The sequence below is a fragment of the Dromaius novaehollandiae genome, chromosome 4, assembly GCF_036370855.1.
Source record: "Dromaius novaehollandiae isolate bDroNov1 chromosome 4, bDroNov1.hap1, whole genome shotgun sequence".
NCBI classification, from domain to species: Eukaryota; Metazoa; Chordata; class Aves; order Casuariiformes; family Dromaiidae; genus Dromaius; species Dromaius novaehollandiae.
The window spans coordinates 77,278,320-77,288,969 of NC_088101.1; the positions used below are offsets into that span (position 1 = coordinate 77,278,320).

At 39.4% G+C, this 10,650-nt stretch overlaps 1 long non-coding RNA gene across 1 annotated transcript in view; it reads left to right on the forward strand.

Annotated features, from left to right (window-relative positions):
- The window catches only part of LOC112996459 (uncharacterized), a 43,551-nt gene extending 37,563 nt beyond the window's left edge, over positions 1-5,988 (forward strand). The window contains exon 3 of the long non-coding RNA XR_003262448.2: positions 5,625-5,988. This is a non-coding gene — a long non-coding RNA (uncharacterized LOC112996459). The remainder of the gene's footprint in view (positions 1-5,624) is intronic.
- The last annotated feature ends 4,662 nt before the right edge of the window (positions 5,989-10,650 follow it).

A 10,650-nucleotide genomic window follows, 5' to 3' on the forward strand; every position in this document is an offset into this window, starting at 1 on the left:
GACTAATCTCATTGTTTCAGTGTCAGCTGCCACCCACTAAAATTTATGAGGTGAATAGCATAAACATCAGCTTAAATCTCTGTCCAGAATTTGGTTACCCAAATCTTTGTTTAACTCTTTAAAAATTCAGTTAGCTTATAAGTGTCTTCCCAATAAAAATGTTATAGAAATGGTGAGATTTAGAGATGCAAATTACTCACTCCTGTCATGTTAAGGCTTCAAAGAGCTGTATTCCTGGTCCTTCCTAAGACAATAATGAATTAATTGCTTTTTCTCTCTTCAATTCAGAATTCCTTGAAATCCGGTTTCAGCTCAGGCAGTGGCTAATGCTCAGATTCAGCAACATAAAACCAGCACTGGTGCAAATCACTAGCCTCTGTCTGCTTACCAGATCAAAAAAAAAAAAAGGCCACAAAAGGGAACTTAGCACTTCAGAGCCCCTGAACAACTAAAGCAATTGCCCATAGCAACTTGTTGATATTTCCCCCGGGGAAACATACAAGAGTGAATAAGATCAACTCCCTTTTCTCTTGATAAGACGATCAAAGGTATCAAAGGTAGACATATGATTACATAATCTTTAGTCATTGCTTGGAAGAACTCATCAGTCCTCAGTACAACGTAACCAATTAGTTACCATGATAAACTATACTTGTACCCAGGCAATGTTTAGAAATCACTCGTCTTCTTGTTACGTTTTTTCAGTCTTAGCAAACCCAGAAAACTGGCTTCTAGATACCAAGCATGCACCTCTGATGCTTGCAGAGGAGAAAATGGCTATGTCCTACTCAACAGATGTACTAATGCTTTCCACCTTAATGCCACAATGGCAACATTGCTGGAGGGAACCTTGAAAGATACTAGTCATGTTACTATAAGAGGCAGAGAGAAAGAAAAATCTATTTGTAAGACAAAGTTTAATCGGTAAGCTCTAATTCCAACAGATTGCAAAATTCATGCAGAGAAGAAGGAGGTGCACCAGGGGAGGCAAGGTTTTCACGACTCAGCTAGACAAGTCATGGCTGACATGATCTAGTGCTAGCAAGAGTCCCACTTTGAGTGGGAAGTTGGACCAGAGATCTCCAGAGACCCATCTCAGATGACATTTTGATGATTCTAATATGATGTTGTAGAATGAATCATATATCAGCAAAATGCAAACAACTTGCAATTAATACATAAAATACAAAACACATTCAAGTCAAACAGAACTATTCCTTCCAGGCTAGGCAATTGATCTATCTACCACTGAATGCAAATCTGTAATATTTCAGAGGTCCTATTAGAGATGCAAAAAGGCATTTCCCTGCATCCTCTATGGAAGGAATCCAGAGACTTTTAATTTTGGTTTGCAGAGGTTTTATTTGTTGCTGCTTGTCTCTTAAAAAATAAGTTGCATGGGGAGGTCAAAGCTGTGCAAGGGGATGCCTGGGACATCCCTTTTGGTGACTGAAGACCAGAAAAAGCTTTAAAAAGACTCAGGCAACAACTCTGTTGCAAGAGCAAGGTCTTCCTTCTGGCCTTCCTGAAGTCCTCTAGTTCCTTTATACATTCCTGTAGAAAGACCATGAAAATCTAATAACAAAAGGAGACAGAATCAAGCTACACTTGGGTTATTACAATATAATTCCTTTTGTTTTCTTACTACTTGCATTTTTTTTTTTCCTTTGCAGTTGAAAATCATTTTATCCGGTTAGGCAACAGAATGATACCATATGACTCAAGTGACTTCACACACACCAGAAATAATCTGCACTGAAAGCGAGCAGCTTCAGCAAACACCATAGACTGAAAATCGTTCCTACCATCTTCTCAGTGAATATTTTCAAATCATTCCACCGTTCAAGGTCAGGTCATCGAAAGACTTTGCAGGCACATAGGCAGACTGTATTTGCAATGTGTGTTATTTGCAGCAGATAATGTGACACACTCCACTTCTTAACACTGAGTCAGATATGTCCACTTTATAAGTAGCTATTTCCAGGAAGGCTCTTTATATGGATGATAAGTCACGTATATGCCCTGTGCTTGCTTTGTCAGTTGAACTCATTTAACATTTACATTCTAAAATATATTCTTTTGCTCAACTAAGACACATGGCTGTCTGGCTAATGAAGTGCTGCCAAATGATCTGCTATGTTGCAAACAGGGCATAAAGACGTGGACAAGATAATTACATTATTTATCAAATGACTTTTCAAACAAAGTCCATAAGTCTCACTAAATCATAGGCACAGTGAAGAAAGAGTTTGGTGAGCTCGTGAAAGATGCTCTATAGAGAAGGGTCCATTTGCAGCTATAGAGAAAATGTGAGCTTGTCATTGAAATGAGCTGAACATTTTTATCTTTATATATTTATCTATAAACATAAAAATATATTTATATATTTATATGGGGTTTGCAAGATACATTTGTTACAGAGATGTCAAGGTAGACTTATACTCAACTTTGACAATACCAGTGAAGATATGCTCAAAAAGTGTGGATCCTCCTTTGCTACTTTCAAACTCAGCTTTATATCTCAAAGACAGGTAATCCTCAGCTTCTTTTGATGCATATCTGTGCAAATTTGGAACCAAACTAGTGGAGTCAATGTTATAAAGACACAGCCCTGGTGTAAGTAAGATCTGAATAAGCACTATGCATAATCAGCATACAGAGAAAAAATCAGATTACAGTAATATTTTCTTTAATGTGAAGTATAATATCATAGAAGCATCATTTTCACTTCTAGAGTGAATAGTAATCTGCCACAGCCCGCAATCTCACAAATAAAAATCTGCTTCCAGTGATTTTACATGCTTTTTCAGCTTTTGAGTGGTTTATGTGTACATATAAATGGTCCAAATAGGACAAAAAAGTAGTCTTTCAGATATATAAACCATAAACAAGCAATCTTTTCCCTAATACTCTTTGTCTTCCCTGTTTGCCACCATTCTCTCTTTTTATTTTCTTTTTTGGCTGTTATCACTGAATCACCATTAATTTCCCCCGGCCTGTCACTGAATATGCTAAATAAGCTCCTTCTGTTGTCGACACCCCCACCGAAAGCCAAGCCAGGAGGGCCTGCCCGGCTGGCACCGGCGTGCGAGCAGGGCTGAGCCGTGGAAAGGGGCAACCCGTCCTCGCACTGGGGGAGCAACAGCCTTAGACTGAAATGGGCAGGTTGAGCTGGATTTGAAACATTCAGGCCTGTTTCCAGCATGCAGTACCTAGCACAGTTGCAAAAATCTGCTGCTCGAGGCAAATTGTTTCGGGGCAACCTCGTCTTGTTCTGCAAACTGCTGTTGACACAAGCAGAGATTTAAAAGGCTCTTAAGACTGTAAGTACCCTCTGTGCAGCATGGTACCTTTTCTATATTCCAGCAAAGTGTCCTGGTGTATTTATGTCACTGTATAAAGTAAAAATAACGACACAGGACAAATGTAATGGTTATAACCAAGACCTAACTATCACCTAACTTTAGGGAAGTCTGAGGTAAGAAAACTGTTCAGAGTGGAAGGGTAAATACATGCTCTAATATGCAATAGGACATAAGAACTGAATCCATCATATCTGTATCCCAGAAGGAGAAGCCTCTAAAAGCTCACTTTCTGTTGAATATGCCTAAGGATGAGTAATTTACAATGCATTATATTTTGGAATTTGTATCAGACAATCCTATTGCTATAAAATGACCATTAGTCATTCAAACAATGAAAAGAGTTCATGGAGGCAAAAAGCAGACTAGTGATGTAGGCATGTTTATCTTTAAATTTGCATTTTGAATATAATTATTTGTGACTGCTCAAGTGTCATACATTAAGAGGTTGGATTTTTTTTTTTAATCTATTCATAATACAATGAGTCATGACAGTCTGAAATTCTATTCCGCTCTTACGTGAATATCTACACGGGCAGACATTAGGGAGCTAATGTACGTGCAACTGCAAATCCCCAGTATTTGTGTATGAGTGGGCAGTGTTTGTAAAATCAAAGAAACAGAGGACTGGAAAAAATCTTCAGAGGTCATCTACTTGTCATCTACATCTTGATCATCTATGTCTAATCCTTGACTCAAGGAAGAATCAAGTAAACCTAGGTCATTTCTGAAAGGTGCTTTTCTAACTTCCAGTAACAGAGACTCCGCTTCTCCCCTCCCACTACAATCTGTTCCTCTCCTTCACAGTCCTTATCATTAGAAAAGTTTTCCTAATGTCAAATACAAATACACTAAGAAATTCCTAATAAAAATTAAGCCTTTTACTTTTTGTCCTGTCTGCTGTGGACAGTGGGAATGGACAGTTTCCCATCCCTCTTCAGCTGTCCTTTATGTAATTGGAAACTATTATGTGTCAAGCTTAACTACTTCAGCTGAAAAGTAACTCACTGCCCTAACTGAAGCAGACTTATTGAGGAGGGAAAATTGTCACAAGGCAACAGCCTCCTGCTTTATAAAAGGTGCTATTATTTCTGAATTTGTGCTGCATCTCGAAACCAACATTTGATGCTACTGATGTCATCCCTTTGTTAATTAAGAAACAATAAACCCAGCGATGACATAGTCAGCAATCATTCTTTCAATAGTAAGAAAAAATCCTTACTGTGCTCTTTGGATTGATGTCAGGCAATGGAAAACCTGCAAATATATTTTCTCAGTTTCTATCCTAAAACTTTTCAAGTTTGCTCTCTGATTTTCTTAATTATAATATCATGACAAAATAGCTGAGGACTGAAATATTCCAACTATTCTAACTATTCAGCTTGGTTTTCCAATACTGCCAACTAATCTGCTTTATCACAGGCAGTAATTCCTCTGTTACAGTTTCATACGCATAGCACAAAGACACATGAAAAAGAATCAAGACCCAAGTTGACAACAAATAAAAACATTTAAGTCCCTGGAACTTTTTAGATGCCTATTGGGCAGCATCTCTCAAACATCTCAACTGGGTGTTTTCCAGAGGGAAATCTTTGGATGGTTTTTTTTTTAGTCTTAGGTATAATATTTGATTCAAACAATACCACCCTACAGCTTCTACTCATTTTTGTGAAAGAATGCTGAAACTGTCTTCAACAAATCCCTGCTAAATCTCAACACAGAATCTTAAATTCATAAAATGTTATCAAGAAAAAGCAATGTTTGCCCAGCCTAATTCTTCACACCTGTCCCACAATCTATATTTGCATTATGCATAGCCAAGTTCAAACATTCTACTATACCAGGCGTATTCAACAGGCATATGGTGCGATCTAACGATGTGCTAGAGACTAGGCTTGACATCAGAGGGTTAACACCTAAGCATCCACTCTCCCTGAAGTATAAATGTAGTCTGTGGTTTCTTAATGCATTTTAGCCTTTACTGCACTTCACAAAACATACACTGTAAGACTCAATTACTAAATAAACAGCTTTTAAATTTCCTAGTTATTGGTAGAAAGCAGTCATGATACATAAACATAACAGAAAACTCAGAATGAAGAGCTAGAACAGGGCAAAACCTGGGGACAACTAATTGGGAAGGAGCTTCATAGGGTTATAATAAACATGAGTCAGCAACATCAGACATGATAGTAAAATGTATAAACAGGACGGTAACTTGCATAACACTGACAGTGATCCTTTCATGTTGTTCAACTGCAGGACAGGCCCCGTTCCACGCACCCCACAGTAAGAGAGATGAACCAACTGGTTGGTAAGAACCAGCTGAAGAGTGCTCAGAGAAGAGTGGTGAGAAACAAAGAGATGTGGAAATTTCCCATGAAGAGATTTGTATAGCATTGTGGTTGCTTAGATGTGAGAAGATTGTGGAAGGGGCACTGCAGCAGTGTTCAAGCAAAAATATTGTCTAAGTCCATTATGAATAAATTGTGAAGAAAATTACATACTTAAATAACTTTCTGATGGTAAAGATAGTTAGAGTCTGAATAAACTGTATTGCAAGATTTTGAAATAGCTATCATTAATCTCACCTTTTGACAGGAAAATGATTGGGATTATAAAATGCGCCTCAGAAATAATATTTCCCTTGGCTAGTATTTTGCCCACCTGATAATTCCTGACATATTCAATATTTACTCCAACTGAATTAATATTTTCTCTTGAAATCAAAATATACAAGCTTTCACACAGGCATCTACAAAACCTGCTTTTTAAAAAATGGGATACTAACTGGGAGAATGTATCCCAGCTTACCTTTGGTACAACTCTGCAGCCTTTAAGCTTTTTTTTCTTCCATGGCTGTAATGATTTTAACCCTCAAAATTGTTTCTTGAGCCCTGAGTACAACTAAGGCCAGGTTTGTAGAGGCATGAAATTCCACAGGTCATGTTCCCCTCTGTTATGTTATTGGAGGCATTTCTTACAAGATGAAGAGCACCTTCAGCAGTTCCTAAGTAACAAAAGAGAAAGGATTTCTCCCCCTCACCAGGAGGCATGTTTATTAAATGGTTCTAAACAGGCACGAAGTCAAGCCTTGAAATTACAGCATATGCTATTCAACCATTAGCCAGCTTCCTTTCCATACAGTCAGTTCTGCCTGCAGACCTCAAAAACCTGCCACCCAAAAACCTGATGTCTACTTTACCAAATTTATCTGAAGGACGAGCAACTGAGGAGACACCTGTCAGCAAGAGGCAGTCTAGGTGGGAGGCAGACTGTCCTTAGACAGGCTATGAATGATGGTGGAGCTAAATTTGGAGAGGTAAATTCTTCTGATGTGACAAGTAATCATGCGTGAGGTATGTATTGCTGGCTCATGACTGAAAATGATAACAAAATGTTGCGGGAGTGTTGTGATAAAGATGTACTGAGTCAGGCACTCAACCACGTCGGCTGGATTAGAGTCAACTGCTCCAAAGACAAAGCACCAGTTGTAGCTCCACGCATGCAGAAGGACTGTTGTTACCAGAGTCTAGCTCTTTCTTGTCTCAGCATCACATCACTGAGGTTATAACAGAGAAAGCCAAAATGTTGGAAGCAGAAGTCAGTTACTTTTAGCCCTGAGGTGGGGTAGTGTTTCATTTAGGACCATCTGTTGTTCCCATGATGAACTGCAGTTCTCTTCTTGCCTTAACCTTTACAGAGTAAGGCCCCTGTTTGCCTCAGTGTTAATACAACAGTTGATGGAGCTGTTCATAGGTTGGCATATGTCATGCTTCATCCTTACATCACATGAAATCTTTCCAGAGAAGAAATGGATATCATTTGTAATGAGTTCAGCTTGATTTTTGACAGGGAAATACGTTCATGAGGCCATCCATGGCAACCTTACTCAACCTGGGAAACGCACACGGGAAACACACTTTTCTTTTTATTTTATCACAGTACTTTTGTTGCATAAGCCAGAGATGCCAGCGCTCTTTCCTTTCCAGGATCTGCCTGGCAGGTGGAACAATGGACCAGACATTTGCTTCAAGGCTCCTAAGTGTGAATATTGCACTTTGCCACAGTCACTTTCTTTCTGGTGTAACTAATAGATTCGTGCCAGGCCTATGTTTAGTTTGCAGTTTGGGAACCGAGGAAATAGTACTGGAAGGGATCTCCAGGGTTGTCACATCCAGTCCTCTGCTGTTCCAGGTGTCCTTCATAAACTGATTCAGCTCCATATTGAAGACACTTAGGGGTGATGCTCCGTAGAAGATTTTCTCTTCCCAAGCCTGACCAGCGTTTCTATAATTAATCAGAAGCCCTACAGAGCTGTTTTGCTAGTGAAAATTTTAGAAATGCATAAAACAGAAAAGTTGTCCCATTGCTTTGGATTCCTCCCAATGCCTCAGTCTGAGTGCAATGCAGCTAAGCATCACTCCATATCCTGAGACATTGCACAGCTAAGCATCAAAACCTTGTGATAACACTCCTAAGTAGCGCTGCCAGGCACTGCTCATTTGTTGGCAATGTAAACTTATGGCAGGTTCTCAAAACCCCTTCACGGAGTTGTGATCTAGTCTCTTTGTCACCTACTATCAGTGTGTCACGCTGTTCAAGGTGCATGCTCCACACCGCCGCAATCCCACGAGTCTCTAGGCGAGTGCACGACCTTTTGGGGGATGATGTGCTGCTAGTCTGTTAACGTCTTCACTTCTTCTGTGAGACCGAGGGAACAAAACACCTTCTGTTTTGCTTTTGCAATATACAGTTCTTCCAGTTTGGCTTGCCACAGCATGCACTTACGTCTGGCTACCCTGCATAATTCCAGGGGGTTTCTTGTGCTTGAATTTAAGGTGGTTTATCATGTTCTGATCAGCTCTTTTCATCCTTAGAGGTTCCTAATTTTACCACACTTATTCTGTCTCAGCACCTCAATCTCTTAGTTTGCTTTTTTTAAGCTAGAGTAAAGTGCAGTCTGTACAGTGTGATACAGCATGATCCAGTTCAGGCTATGTATTAACATCAGTTCTTAGACAATCTGTGACAAGTGTCCCTAACAAGTTCTGTCAGTTCATGATACCACTGCCTTGTAGATGATGCTGTTGCTTATCTAGGCTTTCTGGGAAAAATGGGTTATTGTTGTGAATTATGGCTAGGTCCCTTAAAAAAAAAAATTCCAAAAGTTTCCTTTATAATGCTTTGCACTGTTCTCCTTTTCAAGTAAAAAGGATTTGGACATTTTTTTCTGTCTCCTTTCCGAGAAGAAATGCAAGCATGCAATTATGAATCATCCAATAAAGGGTGAGTTTACTCTCCTCAGCTAGGATGCTAGGAAGGTCTCCCTTCCATCGTTTGATTTCATTAAAATTGTAGTAACTTGGATTTGCAGGACATTTACGCTTTTATTTATACTCAGTTCAAATTCACCATTGGTATTAAAAATGAACAGGGAGAAGTTCTATTCACACACAGAGATCTCATTTCCTCAGGAACCCAGGCTGAGTACACAGTTCCTGCTCCATGAGCAGAGATGATGAAAGAGAAGCTGAGTAGGAAACCAAGAAACGGAGAGGAGAGCATGGCCAGAAAAAAAACCTGTGCGGGTTTTTTCCAGCATTTCCCCAGACTGATTGAGCCTTTTTTCCACTTACTGCAGACATGTTATAGATGAGAGTGGTACCATCTATTCTGTACTATGAGCAGCAGCCTCAGCACACAAACTCAGTGACCGGTTGATCTTGACAGGAGATAGACTTCCTCTGCCACAGAAAATTCTGACATTTTGATAAGAATTTTCTTCCCCAGAATTAGACCTTTAAAGGAAAGCTCTTGGCATTTTTGACTTACAGTGGCACAGGTCCTCACCAGAGAGACTACATAGGGTACAACACCCTTTATGAGAGCAAGAACTACTTCCCACCATGGGAAAAACTAAAAGTCCCACATCCTGCTTGCCTTTCTCACCTCCCCAGGGTACTCAGGGAACAAGCCCTGTTCTAATTCTTCTCCTGCGTCCCGGTTCCTCACCTTCCTCACTATGGGTAATAACAGCTCCTGCTTGAGTCCCACTGCTTTGTAAGACCTGTCACAACCTATTCAGCACTGCCTCTCTGGCAAAGCATTAACGTGTGTCAAAGCAATCGGCTTCCTACGTGCTAACTGCCTTCGCTCCCCTCTGCTCCTCTCCCTTCCTCTTGTAATCTTTCATTAAAAGAACTTTAGGCCCATTAGACCTTTAACAATCATCTGAAAAAGAGAAAAGTTACAGCTTTTGCAGTAAAAAATGACAAAATGTAATTAAGCAGCTCCCAGTGATGTCCACTTGCTACAGGGAGGTTTCTATACTCCCAGCAGCTGTGTTACATATCCTTGCAGTCCTTCCTCCATCCCGGCTTTGCTGCCCTACAATCTGCCATGATCTATTCGGCTGAAAACAATAGTCAGTGTTCCTCCCCAAGGCAGAGGCTTGCTGGCCATACACATTGGTATTGTCAAAAACCACTGGAACTGTCATCATGAATACAGGGTATTTGGCTAAGCGGCAGAGATCCAGCTTCCTACCTTAGTCTGCAGCAGTATCCCTGTTTAAGTAAGGCAGTATAATGGTTTAGCATTTTTTTATACATTACAGATTTTAGTTCTTTCTTCATGTACTAACAGGTATTCTTTTGCCTCTTAGGCTATAATTAATTTGTAATTTCGATATTATTTTGTGTTCCTTGTTCATTTAATTAGGTTCATCTTGTGTAGCTGTCTTCCTCTCACTTCTAATGGTGGCTTTCTATTTTTAACAGTGGAGCAGTCTTTCATAAAGCCAAATTGCCCACTTCATATAATCTGTATTCTTCTTTTTCCATTGTTATCTGTTGCACCTTAATTATGATGGTTCAAGAGAACATATCATTATAATTACGGCGAATACCAGTTATCTCCAGAAAGTGTTTTTCTAACTGTGGTCTTTGAACTATAGAGAGACTATCAGATATCATACTGGCTATTTGCCCAAGCCTTTCTCTCTGTTGACAAAGTAAAAATACAACATCATTATATAAGGCACTACTCTATACCACTGTATCATACTACAGAGAACAGATAGTAAATTGAAGAAAACTGTGAGTAAGCCATCACCATTCTCTTTCATCATAGGACATACTCATATTTATACACTTCTGAACTCTTTTGTTCAGCAAAACATTGGAGAAACCAAACACTACACAGCATTTCTGTGTTTTCTTTCATTATTTAGCTATGGAAAAAATTATTAGTTTACATAAAACTGTAACTATGAAATATCAGATGC